This window comes from Ranitomeya imitator, chromosome 1 (assembly GCF_032444005.1).
Source record: "Ranitomeya imitator isolate aRanImi1 chromosome 1, aRanImi1.pri, whole genome shotgun sequence".
NCBI lineage: Eukaryota > Metazoa > Chordata > Amphibia > Anura > Dendrobatidae > Ranitomeya > Ranitomeya imitator.
Genome location: NC_091282.1, coordinates 402,931,072 through 402,948,038, shown reverse-complemented (window position 1 = coordinate 402,948,038; position 16,967 = coordinate 402,931,072). Strand labels below are relative to the sequence as shown.

Below are 16,967 nucleotides of genomic sequence, written 5' to 3'. Positions count from 1 at the left end.
GTCATCAAAGCAAAAGGTGGCTACTTTGATTAACCTAGAATATAAGACATCATTTCAGTTGTTTAACACTTTTTTGTTAAGTATATAATTCCACATGCGTTAATTCATAGTTTTGATGCCTTCAATGTGAATGTACAGTTTTCATAGTCATGAAAATACAGAAAAATCTTTAAATGAGGTGTGTCCAAACTTTTGGTCTGTACTGTATATAGTAAGATTGCACTTAATAACGGGTAGGGGATTACTCACTTGGCACGGGATTCAAGCGCACGGGCACGAATTTTGAACACAAAAACAGTCCATACGGTTTATTTTATACAGCATAAACCGCATCGTAAGCCAAGTTGCATATCACTGACTTACATGTAGTCCATTCTTTAACACAGCAAGATATGGTTTAACTTGTATTCACATTAACAGGTTGCAGCAACTAATCACGCTGGTCCTCCTCTGACCAGTTGCCGTGGGTTACCACACAGTTCATATAACATAAGAAGCACCAACAGACTATGGTACCTTCTGGGAGCTCCTGCCCCACCTGCTGACTCTCCTTGTCAGTCCTCTCTCTTGGGAAGGCTGCCTCACGGGGATCACCAACTTGCCTGGTCGGCACACATTAGTCAGCCCAGACCCACCGAAGGACTGTAGCTTCCCCACACAGTAGCTGTCACTGGCTCAGCAGGTCCCTGTCCTCACCTCGTGCTGTTCAGGGATCCGGTCCTACTCCCAGGACCTCCCAACACCCAGGTTACTCAGGATCACACAGGTGGCCTGTCCGGGTACTATTCAGGACGTCCGTCCCTGGCTGGGACTGTCCAATACCCAGGCCACCAATAGCAAAGTCCCACCACGTGCTCTTCAGGGCTAACACGCCCAACACAGAAGTTTCTAACACACTCAGACCACATGTGACCCACACCCTGGTCACATTATCTAGGTGTAACCACTCCCCTGGGTGTGAGTGTGGGTGTGTGGCTAGTTTGTCCCGCCCATCTCACATAACTAGCCCTGCCAACCTCCCATTATAAACATACAAAATACTTCTGGGACCTATAGTCCCACAACACTACATCGCTTCAGGCTAGCAGCGCAGAGTCTCCTCCTCTGCGACACACATATCGGCCATTTACCACAATGCCGGACTTTGTCACAATCACATCCATGCATGCAACTGCCATGCACTCTCACAGCCTCAATACGCCACCGTGCGAATACTGGGGAGACCATGCAGCGCCCCCTACCTGTTACAGGGATCACTGCATCACAATATATATATGTATATATATGTATATGTATGTATATGTATGTATATGTATGTATATGTATGTATATGTATGTATATATATGTATATATATGTATATATATGTATATATATGTATATATATGTATATATATGTATATATATATGGCTTGAGAAAGGATTTGATATCCGAAACGTTGCCACGCCGGCCAGGCAATAAAGTCCACATTCTTTATTATTTGGTGCTGCTTTTCTTTTTTTCTTATACTGTTTGAGGCCATTTGGATTGCTGGCTGGGAGAGCTTTGCACCGCGACCGAAGGTATTCTCTGGATGCTGTTCCAATTTTTCTCTATATATATATATATATATATATATATATATATATATATATATATATATATATATATATATATATATATATATATATATATATATATACATAGCATGTGAAATTATATATGAGAGAATAGCATGTTAATTATAAAAAAAAACAAGTACAAACTAATAACAGGGCGGGAGCTGTGTCCCCCCCAATGAATGGCTCGGAGAAAAGTATTTTACGGTGAGTACACAAAAATCCCTATTTCTCCTTCGCCTCATTGAGGGACACAGACCTTGGGACGTCCCAAAGCAGTCCCTGGGCGGGAACATCATCAGAACAGACCCTGTGTAACGCCACTTACAAGTGCGCCACCGCGGTCTGCAGAGTTCGCCTGCCCAGACTCACGTCTGCGGAGGTCAGGGAATTATGGTGCTTCAAGGGTGCATGCGGGCTGGATGAACCCGCAAAGCTGACAGATACGCTGTGCTGACGCCTGGTGCCTAGAACCCAAGGAACCTCGATCGATCGAGTGGAGTGAAAATAGGCTGACGTCTAACACGGAAGGACTTCTGGATGCGTAAAGAATCCACCAGACTAACATGGCCGAAGACACGGCTAAGCCATTCTTGAAAAAACGCCAGGAAGCCCAAATGTGGTTGTCCATCCTCTCGAAGGACGCCGTCCTCGACACGTACTTGCTCAGGGCTCTCACATTGTCCAGGGAATGGGGCATCCATTCCGTTTTGTGGACTGGAGCTGAAAGAGCAGAAGGAAGAACGATGCCCTCGTAACAGTGGAAGTACGATACCCCATTGGAAACAAGGGATGGGGACGGGATGAGGACAACCTTGCCTTGATGGAAATAAGGAAAAAAGATCTGAAGGAACAGAGTGGCCAGCTCCGAAGACTCGTCTGAATTGACCTCGACAACGTGGATGTCCAGGATCACTGGGGCCTTCCTGTTTCCTAAATACCCTCGGAACTAGTGGGAAAGGCGTGAAGGAGCTGGCATGACAGAAGAACCAGAGCATGCACAATGATGGCTATTGGGTCTCGAAGCCGAAACATGAACTGGAGTACATTGGCGTTCAGGCTGGACGCCATCCGATCTACATCTGGAGTGCTCCAGTGAAGGTAGACATGTTGGGAGACTTCCGGAAGAATTTCCCACTCACTTGAGGCGAGATCCTGGCGGCTTAGGAGAAGCTGCCGCCCAGAGCTGTACTCCTGGAATGAGTACTGCCGAGATCACCGGATGATAGATCTCGGCCCATCAGAGAGGGTGAGGTACGTAGGTCAAGGTGTCTGACCGCGGGTACCTGGTAGATGTATTGCACAGCCGTGATAATATCCAACTGAATTTGGATGGGGAGACCTGCCAGAGAGCATTGGGCCTGCTGCAGGCGCAGAGTTACCTTTGGGATCCCCAGAAAGAACTGATCGGGAGACTGGATTCCCGAAATAACCAGAGGCCTTGAGCTGGGACGCTCCGTAGTTACTAGCAACCATTGAACCAGAAGAAGGGATCTTCCCCGGATGAGAAAGACGCTCAAAGATTATCCTTTGGAAACTTGTTTGACCTGTAGAAAAAAAAAACAAGCAAAGCGAAGGGAACTGCCTCCATTGCTATTATTCTACTGAAGGCTACTCATAGCAACTCTGATAGAATGAGGGCAGGTACCAATTGGGGCTGCAATTCAGCCCTGTCTTGAGGACCCGCGTCTTAACGACGCAGCAGAAGAGATAGCCCACGACCAGACAGGCCTTTCTGGCATTTGCCAGAATTGCCTGATGGCCAGTCCGGCCCGGAAAGAGGGGATGAGTGACCAAGTGCGGGGGCTCCCTGTTGAAGGACCACGGCCTTGTTTCAAGGGAGGACTCCAACCCTCTGGAGGTGTCCAGGATCGTCCTTAAAAAAGGATATCTGCTGGGCTGGAAACGAGGAAGACCTGTCTGAGTCTATCCGCTTGCCCAGGTGAGGAAGGGTATCGTAAGGTACATATGTATATAGACGGGTTCAGCGTAATCCTGGAAGGACGGTTGGAAGTCGACCAGATAGAGAACGGCCACACACCCAGAGTGCCAGAGGGGCATGAGAGCCGTCATGAAAATGGCGAACACTTTGGGAGCAGTAGCAAAGCCAAAGGGCAAGCTCATGACTTGTGAAGGTAAGCATCCCGAATGTCGATGGTGCAGCAGCCACTTTCGGATGAGCTTGTGTCCAGAAATGGCAGGAGGAAGAAGATGGCCGCCGAGAATAGAGTTCTCGTCCTGAATGAGAGGTGCCTGAATAAGGAGGCGGAGCTTGAAGCGCGGCCTAGCAGGGGGCGGAGATCCGGGTTGTGGCCTACACAAACCTGAAGCCGGAGGCTAAATTTTTGTAGCCAGCCGGTGCCGAACGCGGGAAAACGGGGAAAGAAGCCGCCGATTGCGCAGAACGCTCCACCGCTAGAGCCCCGGCACTTACCCCAGTCTGCAGCTTTGTTCAGCAGGTCAGAAAAGAAAGAGATCCTGTGCTGTTGCTGCTGTTTGGACGGTGCAGGGATAAGAAAAATCCTCAATCCATCGTCCCTTTGGAGGTGGAGAGGAACCGTCCGCCTTCTTGTACCATCCTCTTTTCATGGTGGTGCAGTGGGGGCTGCTCGGACGCCACGCTGGAAAGTGCCTCTGAACAGCCGAGGGTAAAACCCGTTGGGCAGGGCTGAATGTCCGGCAATAGGCTTGGCTGCAGAATAGGATACTGGAGGTGACACTCCAGTGCTCGTCTGATGAGAGGGGGGAGATCGGTGCCCTTGAATGGGCCCGTCGCCCCTAGAATCAGCTCAGGCAGTGGCTTCCCACGTTGCAGGAGAGGATACGGAGAGGTAAAACTCCCGTGCTCGCCTGTTGTTGGTTCAAGGAGATCGGAACATGAAAGAATCAGTTGCCCCATTCGTCCGTTGTAAAGGTAGAAAGAGTTTTTGGGGTCTGAATAGCAGACCAGCCCGTGTGCCTCCTACGGACACTAAGCAAGAACTGGTTAGCTGAGAGTCAGCAGGAGGGTGTATACTGCAGGAGAGGAGCTAACTTTTTCTGTATCACTTAGTGTCAGCTTCCTAGTGGCAGCAGCATACACCCACGGTCTGTGTCCCCCAATGAGGCGAAGGAGAAAAGAAAAATTTTCACCTACTGTTCATTCTCCCCTCCCAAAGATCGATATAAGGCACGGCTCATATCTATCCTGCGCGCTGTGCTTACACCAGGGTTTCCATATAAACCCATGCAATAAGTGATTCAGATGGAACCTCAGGTGGGAGATTTCCTATAAAATAATTACGTCACTCAAAGATTTAATGGGAAACCCCACAAAAAGTGCTGAGAGTACAGCACTGGATAAATATGATCCAAAATGTTATGTAAAATGTTCCCAATAAAAGCTTTAACTCAAACCACAAAAAAAGTCCCACCTCTCCAGTCTGTCATCTCTTAGCGGCAATATAGGGGGCTTCCAAGTACTGTAGTAGAAAGGCTCTGGAAAAGTAAAATGTCTCTCGCCCCCCATAAATTCAGCAAATTCCGTACTCCCAAAACCAAATGCCTCCCTCTGAGACATACAGTGTGCCTAAACCACATTTAGAGACCACATGTTTGGCATTTCTGCAGCGATGAGAGCTCGCTTAAATTACAAGTGCATGAGCTGGGCACTATGTACAGGTACTACAACAGCAGTTTTCAATTTGCACTCCGCAACATCCACTGTTGCTTGTTTCTGGAAAACACCCATGAAGTCAAAATCGTCACTATACCTGTAGATACATTTCCAAAATGAGGTCACTTTAGGGGGGATTCTGGTCTTCTAGCACTTAGGGGCTCTGTATATGGAGTCCGCAAACGATTATAGAAAATTATGCGCTCCACGATGCCTCCGGTGTAACAGTACTGCTTAGCCGATAGCGCTCCGTCCCTCCTGATTCTCACTGTATGGCTAAGCAGTACTGTACAGCCACATATAGGCCATTTCTACATTCAGAAGACATTGTGGGACAAACATTTGATGCTATGTTAACCATTTCCTAGTGTGAAAATGTAAAATCTGGGACAAACTAAATTTTGGTGGTAAAAATATTAATTTTTTTCTTCACAGCCCAATGGTATAAAATTCTGTGACAAACATGTAGTGTTAATATGATCACTACACCCTTAATTTATTGAGATGTGTAGTTTATAAAATGCAGTCAGTTATGGGGGGTTCTGCTGTTCAGGCTCCTCAGGGGCTCTGCCAATGTGACATGGCATGCTCAACCATTCCAGCAAAATCTGCACCCAAATATGGCGCTTCTTCCCTTCTGAGCTTTGCACTGTGCCTCAAAAGTAGTTTTCGACCACATATGGGGTATTGGCTTACTCAAGAGAAATTGCACAAATCTTGGGGTAATTTTCTCCTCTTTGTGAAAATAAAAAATTGGGGGTTAAAATAACATCTTTGAGGGAAAAATTTGATTTCATTTTCACGGATCTACGTTATAAGCTTCTGTGAATCAGCTGGGGGTTCGAGGTGCTAAACACACATCTAGATAAGTTCCTTGAGGGGTTTAGCTTCCAATATAGGTGAGGTTTTTCATATCAGGGCTCGCCAAACTAGACATAACATAGGCCGATCATTCAATCAAAAGTCTGCGTTCCAACTTCACTCCTTTTCTGAGCCGCACCGTGAGCCCAAACAGTTTACCCCCACATTTGGGGTATCTGCATACTCAGGAAAAATTGCGCGACAAATAGTATGGTGCCTGTGTGGTGAAATTTCTCCTGGTACCCTAAAATTGTGTCACTTTTGGGGAAATTTCCACAGTTTAGGCACACACAGCTCTTTAAATGCAATATGGCGTCAACTAATTATTCCAGCAAATTTTACATTCAAAAAGTCAAATGGCACTCCTTCCCTTCCAAGCCCTACCGTGTGCCTAAATAGTGGTTTTCCCTCACATATGGGGTATGGGTATGCTCAGGAGAAATTGCACAATAAATTTTGGGGTCAACTTTTTTCCGGTTACACTTGGCAAAATAAAGAAAATAGGGCAGAAAGTAAACATTTTTGACAAAAAGTTAAATGTTCATTTTTTTTCCTTACACATTCCAAAAAATTCTGTGAAGCATCTGAAGGGTTAATAAACTTCTTGAATGTGATTTTGAGCACCTTGAGGGGTGCAGTTTTTAGAATGGTGTCACTTTTGGGCATTTTCTGTTACCTAGGCCCCTAAAAGACATTTGTAATGTGTTCCCTAAAAAATTGGTTTTTGTTGGAAAAATCAGAGATCACTGGTCAACTTTAAACCTTTACAACTTCCTAAGAAAAAAAAAAATCTATGTTTCAAAATAGTGCTGATGTAAAGTAGACATGTGGGGAAAGTTATTTATTAACCACTTTTTTCACAAATAAACTTAAGTCATATCAAAGAAATTTTACCACTCATGAAGTACAATATGTCACAAAAAAACACTCTCAGAATTAGTGGGATCCGCGGTGAAGCGTTTTAGAGTTATTACCACATGAAGTGATACTGGTCAGAATTGTAAAAATTGGCTTGGTCATTAATGTGCAAACAGCCTTGGGGTGTAAAGGGGTTAATATATAATGGCTTACAAGTCTTGATGTATAACTAATCCATAAATGTGTTTCTTTAATTCACTTCCAGTGATGTTTCATTTGAGAAGAGTCTCTAATAAAGCATCATCAGGAGACTGGAGTTACACTCACTTCCCAACAGCGTCTATCATCCTGCCTGGAACAGGATGTCATCAGGGGGTGGCGATACATTCACTTACCACAGTTCCCGTGCCGTACTCTGAAAATGTCCTGAATGCATGGTGCTAATAAAAGTTGTGGGAGTAATTGCTGAGATTCCGACACTCGGAATCAGGAGGTGGTAATAAACGAAGGGCGAGTGACAGCTTCTATCACAACCCTCAAAAAAATCATCATCAGGGAGTGATGATAAAACCAGGGTAAATAATTGGAGCTCCCTGAAGAACATTTGTTTGAGGGTAGTGATATAAGTTGTTGAGGGGGGACTGCTGTAACTCATCCTGCTTTTATCAGGACCCCCTTATGACATCTCCTTTCCCAGTAAGAAGCTGCAAACAGCGGGGATAAAAGCAGAGTGACAGCACCCCAGTCACTTCTTCCACAGCTTCTATTAGCACCATTGAGTCGTGCAGGACATCTTCAGAGTGGCGATGAAAAAAGATTTTCTTACTGTAAAATCTTTCTCAGAGCCTTCATTGGACAACACAGAATACCATGGGGTCTATGCTGCTGCCACTAGGAATAAAAAAAAGCATTTGCAACAAAGCAAAAAAGATGTACCAGTCCAAAAATTTTTTTTGATTTTTGTATTACTCACCGTAAAAATCCTTTTTGGGGACACAGGACTGTGGATGTATGCTTCTGCCGCCAGGAGGCTGACACTAAGTAAACTTTTAAGTTTAAAAAAGTTAGCTCCTCCTCCGTCGTATACACCCTGACACTGGCTACCGGAGACTCCAGTTCGGTGCAAAAGCAGTAGGAGAACAAAACACGACAAATAATATAACAGCATAAATACAGAAAACTGAGCGTCTCTGAGAAAAGGATTTTACGGTGAGTAACACAAAAATCCCCATTTCTCCTTCGCCTCATTGGGGGATACAGGACTGTGGGATGTCCCAAAGTAGTCCCTGGGAGGGAAATTAACTCACCAGTAAAAGTTATCCAAATAATGGTTGTCTTGAAGAATCCTTCTACCCAGACTTGCATCTGCAGAGATCTGGGAGTGGACATTATAATGTTTGACAAAAGTATGCAAACTAGACCAGGTTGCAGCTTTGCAAACCTGTTCTGCTGAGGCCTGGTGCCGAAACGCCCAGGAAGCCCCCACTGCTCTAGTGGAGTGAGCTTTGATTCCAGCCGGAAACATCATGCCCTTGGCGTGATAGGCCTCCTGGATGGCCGCTCGTATCCACCTGGCCAGGGTAGATTTCGAGGCCACGCATCCCTTCCTGCGACCTTCCGGAAGGACAAACAGAGCATCTGTCTGGCGGAAAGGAGCCGTCCGGGAAATGTATCTCCTCAAAGCTCTCACTAGGTCCAACGTATGGAGAGCATTTTCTACACGGTGTGTAGGTGCCGGACAAAAGGAGGGACGAACTATATCCTCATTAATGTGGAAAGAGGAAACAACCTTCGGAAGAAAGGAAGGTGCTGGTCTGAGCACTACCTTGTCCTGATGAAAACGTAGAAAGTGAGTACGACAGGAGAGGGCTGCCAGCTCTGATACCCGCCTTATGGAAGTTATGGCCACTAAAAATACGACTTTCCAGGAAAGGACAGTCAAATAAATATCTTGAAGAGGCTCAAAAGGAGCCTCCTGCAAGGCCCTTAAGACCAAATTAAGGTCCCAAGTTTCCAAAGGAGTTTTATAAGGAGGGACCTTATGAGCGACTCCCTGAATAAATGTCCTGACCTGACGGTTAGTAGCAATCCTACGCTGAAAAAGGACCGATAAGGCTGAAATCTGCCTTTTAAGAGTACTCGGAGCAAGCCCTGAATCCAGGCCCACTTGGAGGAAGGCTAGAATATTTGGGACGGAGAAACGCAAAGGAGGCAGCCCGCGCTCTCTACACCCAGAGAGAAAAACTTTCCAAGTGTGATGATAAATTCTGGCCGAAACGGATTTGCGAGCGCTGATCATGGTATCTGCTACCTCTTGGGAGAACCCTGCCTGAGTTAAAACCCAAGATTCAACAGCCAGGCCGTCAAACGTAGGCCCTTTGAGTTCTGGTGGTAGATCGGCCCTTGAGATAGAAGATCCGGCCGATCGGGGAGCCGCCATGGAACCCCGGTGAGAAGCTGTACTAGGTTGGCATACCAGGTCCGACGCAACCAATCCGGGGCGATCAGAATAGCAGGCGCTCCTTCTGACTTGATCTTCTTGATAACCCTCGGGAGTAATGCCAGAGGAGGGAATAGATAAGAGATAATAATAATAATAATAATCTTTATTTTTATATAGCGCTAACATATTCCGCAGCGCTTTACATTTTTTCACACATTATCACTTGGTGATAATGTGGAACTTGGAACTGGTTCCAAGTTAGTACTAGCGCATTCACGGCGAATGCCTGTGGGTCTCGGTACCGGGAGACAAACCTGGGTACCTTGGCATTCCCCTTGGACGCCATTAAATCCACATCCGGGGTCCCCCATAGATGGCATATCTGGTGAAATACTTCGGGATGGAGAGACCATTCCCCGGACGCTAGACCCTGATGGCTCAGAAAATCTGCCGCCCAGTTTTCTGCGCCCGGAATGTGGACTGCTGAAATCACAGTGTGATTTCTCTCGGCCCAGAACAGTATGTGTTTTACCTCCTGTATGGCTGCCTTGCTGCGGGTGCCCCCTTGATGATTTATGTATGCCACGGCTGTGGCGTTGTCCGATTGAATTCGGACAGGGCGACCCACCAGAAGATGGTGAAAATGCTGCAAGGCTAGTCGAATCGCCCGAATTTCTAAGAGATTGATGGGGAGATCTGATTCGAGAGGAGACCAGCGCCCTTTGAGCTGTGTGGTGTAAAAACACTGCTCCCCAACCCAGGAGACTGGTGTCTGTTGTGACCACCAGCCAATTGGTTGGGGGAAAGGGCTTCCCCCTGAGTAGGGATGAGCTGCTTAGCCACCATGAGAGAGCCTGTCTGACCTGGGGAGACAACCGAAAACTGCGGTTGAGGGAGAGAGGATTCCTGTTCCATACTGCTAGGATCGCCTGTTGGAGAGGTCGAAGATGAAGCTGTGCGAATGGTACTGCTTCTATAGTTGCCACCATCCTTCCTAACACCCTCTTGCAAGACCGGATCGTATGAGAATACGGTTGCTGAAGGTTCCTCACTTCCCGCCGAAGGGCTAGGACCTTGTCCTGGGGAAGGAATGATAGGGCTCGAGAGGTATCGAAAATCATGCCTAGAAAAGAGATCCTCCGAGAAGGTTGTAGGGATGACTTTCTGAAATTTACTAGCCAACCCAAACAAGCAAGGGTGTCCAGAGTAATGCCGACATTCTCCCTGCAAGCTTGAAAGGTCGGCCCCTTGATCAGGAGATCGTCCAGATATGGCAAGACTACTATGCCTCAGGAGTGCAGAATGGACACCACAGTTGACATGACCTTCGTGAACACCCTGGGGGCGGAAGCCAGCCCAAAGGGTAAAGCCGTGAACTGGAAGTGCAGGTTGTTTAAAGCAAACCTGAGAAACCTTTGATGAGGAGGAAAAATGGGAATATGGAGGTAGGCATCCTGAATGTCTATTGAGGCCAAGAACTCTCCCTTTTCCATTGAAGCAATCACTGACCGAAGAGATTCCATCCGAAAGTGACGAACGCGGACAAACCTGTTTAAGCGTTTCAGATCTAGGATAGGCCTTACTGTTCCATCCTTTTTGGGTAAAACCTGGGAAGAGGCTGACAGACCAGCTCTATCTTTTAACCTGAAAATACGAGCTCTCCCACCCACCGGTCGTGGATTACTTGAAGCCAGACCTGGCGAAACAAAAGTAGACATCAGGCCTACTCTGTTGGAGACACTCCGAGGAGGCCTCCAGTCACTTGGCCGAAAACCTTTGAGTCCTAGCTCCTCTGGATCTAGTTGACTGGGAACGCATTCTTCCACCCTGATTGGCCGTATAAGAGATCCAAACGTCTCGGTCCTGATTCGGTCGACCCTGCGCAGCAGCGCCCGATGCTGGGGCCCATCTAGAATTACGAAAGGGTCTGAAACGGGCCTGAAATTGGCGAAGAAAAGGCTGTCTAATCCTCTGCTGAGGAAGAAACTTACTCTTTCCTCCTGTGGAGTCAGAAATAAGCTGATCCAGCTTCTCTCCGAATAAGCGACCCCCCCTGATACGGTAAGGTTGTAAGAGACTTTTTAGGAGGTAGAGTCTGCCCGCCATGTCCTTAACCAGAGAACCCTTCTGATAGTGTTAGCCGCAGCTGAAGAGGCACAGTCTGCAGCATCTAAGGATGCATTGATCAGATAGCTACCAGCAAGAGCTATCTGAGATGACTTTTCCGCCAACTCTGCTGGCAAATCACCCTCTTGAAGAGCCTTTGTTGGTTAAAAACTCCGACCAAGACATCATAGCCGTAGCAACCCAAGTTGCCGCAAAGGAAGGAAAAAGTGCCGAACATGTAGCCTCAAAAACGGAACGAACCAAGCTCTCTATAAGACGATCCGTAGGGTCCTTAATCGAAGAGCCATTAGGGAGAGATAGCAACGTGTTAGAGGCTAAACGGGACACCGGAGGATCTACAGACGGATTTTCTGCCCATTTACTACATGGCTCAGCAGCAAAGGGATACCTAACCTTCAAGGCTCTTTGCCCCGAAAAACGCTTGTCCGGGTGCTCCCGGACACGCCGAATCAGGTCCTCAACTCGGTGAGAGGAAAAAACCCTATGGGCCCGTTTGGCCCGTTTAAATGAGATTTTGTGATCTGAGGATGATGTGAGCTAATCCTCTATCCCCAGGGACTGATTGACAGCCTCAATCAGGCTATCTACAGACTCCTGGAACCCAGGATTCTCGAAGTTAAGGGACTCCTCTGACTCATGGTCTGTCTCATGGTCTGTCTCAACTTCCCCGCTCTCTGCTGGAGAAGGATAACGAGATACGGAGCTCCAGGATGCAGAAGCACCTGAGAGCCTGGGTGACGCTGTGCGAATCCGCTTTCCACGCGTCTGTCTAGTGCGGGCGCGGCCCCTGCAGGCCGAAGGCTCCCGAGACCCTCTCTGAGGCAGATGGACTGCTGGCCCTAACCGCTGGGGTCTGAAGGGATTTGATTGCTTCGGTTAGGGACGCCATGGATTGCGACAAGGACGTGACCCATTCCGGCAGAGCTGCTCCAGCATCAGCTTGAGGGGCAGGAGCCAGAGGAGAGATTCCTGGAGAGCTGGCAGGGGGGGGGGGGGTGCTCCTGGGCAGGTCTCGCAGAGACGATTACTCTGGGCGTGCGGGAATGCAGCACGACAAGCCACACAAGCGGTATATAAGACAGTGTGAGTTTTAACCCTTCTAGACATAGTGATCCGTAAAAAGCTATACCCAGGGCCTGAGACTGGGAAAAAAATAATGCTTCTGCCAGCTGGAGGGAGAAGCACTTACCCCAATCCTGTGTCCCCACAATTACAGCGACGGGATCGAACACACGAAGTGGCGATTACTCTGGGCGTGCGGCCCTTCTAGACATATCATGATGCGGTGCGGCCTGTAGTAGGCCTGAAGCCAGGGCCTCGATTTTCCCTTTGGAGAGGGAAGGAAAGGCGGAACCGGAAGTGGATGCGCCAGAGGGGGTGGCGCCTCACAGCGTGGTCTGCTGGGTGGAAGCCTGGGTCTGAACGACCCGGAAGTGTTGCTGGAGGCCAGGCCGGAGCCTGAAGCCTCTGGAAGGCCACGTCACCAGCCGTACCACCGAAGCGGCGCCGGAGGCACAGTACCGCCGCGGCGTCGGGAGTACCGCATCGCCGCAGCACAGGGAAAATACCGCAGCAGCTGCCACACAGCGCCGCCAAGAAAAGCCACCGCAGAGCACTGGGAACTGCAGGGCCGCTATTCATAAAGACGCCTGCCAGGTAAATCAGCAACGAAGATGTATTGTGCGCCCTGTCAGGAGCCCCCCCCCCCCCCTTGCCACTCCCTCAATTTTGCAGGCCGAGTACCCCACAGCGTATATCCAGCGGTGGGAGGCAAATGACGGTGCAGGAACCTTAGCTCCGTTATCTGCCCGGGATAAGGAGAGGGACCGTCCACCACCCCATCTACCGCAGCAGAGGTGTAGGAATAGGGGGGACACACGGACATCACAGGGCACCTGTACAGCCTAGGGTCTAAATACCTCAGGGTGGTCAGGGCCAAGTCCGGTGAGGGATCCCACGTCGCGGGAAAGGATACGTGGAGGAACTCGCACATGCTTGCCCGTTGTTGGTTTGGGGAGATCAGACCCTCAAAAGGGTCCGTCGCCCCCTTAAACCATAGATGTAGCGATGAAAACAAGGGTCCAAAGGATCCAGGACCCAGAGGTGTGCCTCCTTGAGACACTAAGCATGAACTGGAGTCTTCGGTAGCCAGTGTCAGGGTGTATACGATGGAGGAGGAACTAACTTTTTTTCAAGTTTACTTAGTGTCAGCCTCCTGGCGGCAGAAGCATACACCCACAGTCCTGTGTCCCCCAATGAGGCGAAGGAGAAATATCAACATTATAAACTTTATTATTAAAACGATTACAAAGAGGTATAGGCACAGATGTAGGGACAAACCATGTGTAAATTGGTGCAATGCATCATGGCACACAAAACCTCCCAGAAACTCCAAAAGTGTAAATGTAAAAAAAATCTTTTCCTTAATAGGAGCGCAGAATATTCTGCCATAACTAGTAACATAACAACATAATAAAAGCTACCGCGCAGAGTTATCAAGAATATGTATGGCACTGTTGCTACATATGATTCTATAAATCAAGTGCATGCATAAGTCTCAGAAAATTACAAATGGATATAACATCATTATTGTTTGCTGCATGTTTCCACTGACAATGTAGTACAACGCGTCCAATTAGACAGCCATCAGATTACCTGAAACTAACTCCATCGAGCCACGGTCATTACTAGTTTCAGGTAATCTGATGGCTGTCTAATTGGGCGTGTTGTACTACATTATGGCAGTGGAAACATGCAGCAAACAATAATGATGTTATATCTATTTGTAATTTTCTAAGACTTATGCATGCACTTGATTTATAGAATCATTTGTAGCAACAGTGCCATACATATTCTTGATAACTCTGCGGTAGATTTTATGTTACTAGTTATGGCAGAATATTCTGCACTCCTATTAAGGAAATTATTTTTTTACATTTACACTTTTGGAGTTTCTGGGAGGTGTTGTGTGCCTTGATGCATTGCAGCAATTTACACATGGTTTGTCCCTACATCTGTGCCTATACCTCTTTGTAATCGTTTTAATAATAAAGTTTAAAAATGTTGTTGATATTTTTTTGGACTGGTACAACTTTTTTTGCTTTGTTGCAAATGCTTTTTTGATTTCTCATTGTTGATGTGCCCATGACTTTAATCCGCCACACGATATAGAATAAGGGTAGATACCCAATAATTGGGATATTATCAATATGTATGTTTGGTGGAGCATATTGTATGCTGACACTAGGCAACAGAAAGGTTAGCTCCTCCTCAGTAGTATACACCCACCTACCGAAGCAACTGATCATTTAGTGCGAAAGCAGTAGGAGAAGCAACCTGAAATAAAAACACACTGGCCCTACAGAAGTATTTAGAAAAGGGCAGGTGCTGTGTCCCCCAAGTAAGCCCCCGAAAAAGATTTTATGGAAAGAACCAACAATCTTCTTTTCTCTATCGCTTCATTGGGGGGACACAGGAAACCATGGGATGTACTAAAGCAGTCCCCAAGGGAGGGAAGACAAACAAGGACTAGTCAAAGGCACGAGCAGAGGGAGAATCTCAGGTTGAGGCCCAGCCACTGTAATATGCAAAACGTTTCTGCCCAGGCCTGAAATCACAAAGGAGGATGATGAAAGTGAGCATTCTGTAGACTCTGGAAAGTAAAAAACAGATAACGGAGAAACAGCCTAGATAGCTGCTAATGGAGGGCCGAGGATAAATTGTGCAAGACATCCTTGGCCCAGATGAAACGAGCAGGAAAAAAGTGATTAAGGTCTGACCCATGTCAATATGCGTCCAGAATTTTACATTGATACAGACTTGAAGACAATTATGATGACTCTCCAGACACTAAAGGATTCTGAGTGTCTGAAGAAACTGTTCTCGACAGATTTACCAGTTACAAGATATCAAGAGACCGATAGAAGGAGGAGAATGGAGAGAGGATGACTAAGAAGGAAATGAACGCTGCAGAGTGTTCAACCCATATGCCCCCAGGCACATGGGAGGCCGTTAGAGATTTAGTAAACGTGCGCACCCCACAGGAAGACTCACACGAGAAGTAGGACTGGTTTCCTCGAAAAGGAAGGTGGAAACCTGCAACCACGGGAGCCGAGGAACAAACTAGCCTCAAGCTCTGACATAGGATAAAAGATGGCGCCGGAAAGGGGCAGAGTCAAAGAGTGCGCCGAGTTGCCGCACTAAAGAAAGAGTGCGCTGGGTTACAGCCCATACAACCGATTGGCTGGCTGCAATAACAGGCCCCAAAATGAGTCGTGGACTAAATTTTAAAAATCCCTGCCGCTGGTAGGGAGCAGGGGGATTTGGGTGCCGTGGTTGGGCTGAAAAGATAACTAAGGAGATCCCAACCAGCGTCTCAAGACACCGGAGCTCCAGACGGGGAAGAAAACGCCCCCCACAGACTTAAAAATAAAATACCGTACTGCTATTATATATAAAAATACACCGGATTATCCATAATGCTCGCATTATCTATAAAATATAACAGACAAGAACAGCACCAGCATTATGAAATACATTATATATAATATATAACAAAAGATGAAAGCAGCACTCAAGCTTGAAGAAAGCTCTCATACAGAGCCGAAGCATCGCCTCATGGGCTATTAAATAGCATATTTTTCTACACAACAAGGAGTGCTGCTTCCATCTTTTTTTTAAGTTGGGCAGATGGAGGGTACCTGGTCCCTGAGGTTGTCTGTTGCGCAGCTGGATGGTACTGGTTCCGTCTTCCCACCCCACACAGGGGCTCTGAGGGGTGCGGGGGCAAGGGGATGAAGGTAAGGACCAGTCCACCAGTTTCACTGCGAGGATGCCCTGAATACTCTTGATGTGTTAGAGGTTAGAGTCCTGCCAGATAGACAGATGAGTACACGGATGTCTGTCTACGCCGTACTCTCTATCTCTCTGTGGGATAACAGTGTGACTGTTCACACAGTTTCCCTCCAAGAGGAAGACCGAAAGAACCTTCTGGGAAAAAAAAAATACTGAAAAATGACGAACACAGAGGTAGATATGCATCTAGTGAAAGACCCATTTACACCTCCTTCTCAGACCAAACTGGAAGTGGACTAAAAGTGGCTCCGTTTAGCCGGTGTATACTATGGAGGATTAGCTACCGTATATACTCATGTATAAGCCGAGTTTTCAGCACATTTTTTTTGTGCTGAAACCACCCCCTCAACTTATACAAGAGTCACGACACAGAAAGCCGGTGGGGGAGGAGGGGGTGGCGGAGTAGCAGGTGCCAGCGCACACATCATATTCCCCTACCTGTGCGCCTTCGGTGCTGGCAATGCATCTCGTTCCGGCCACCGCCGCCTGCAGCTATTCCTGCTGAGTGATCATGTGTTACCGCTCATTACGGTAATGAATATAGACGCGTCTCCACTCTCATAGGCGTGGA

The 16,967-nt window shown here is 47.4% G+C and overlaps 1 protein-coding gene across 1 annotated transcript in view; it reads right to left on the bottom strand.

Annotated features, from left to right (window-relative positions):
* IPO4 (importin 4) overlaps window positions 1-16,967 on the bottom strand; it is a 320,435-nt gene that overhangs the window by 204,927 nt on the left and 98,541 nt on the right. The window lies entirely within an intron of this gene.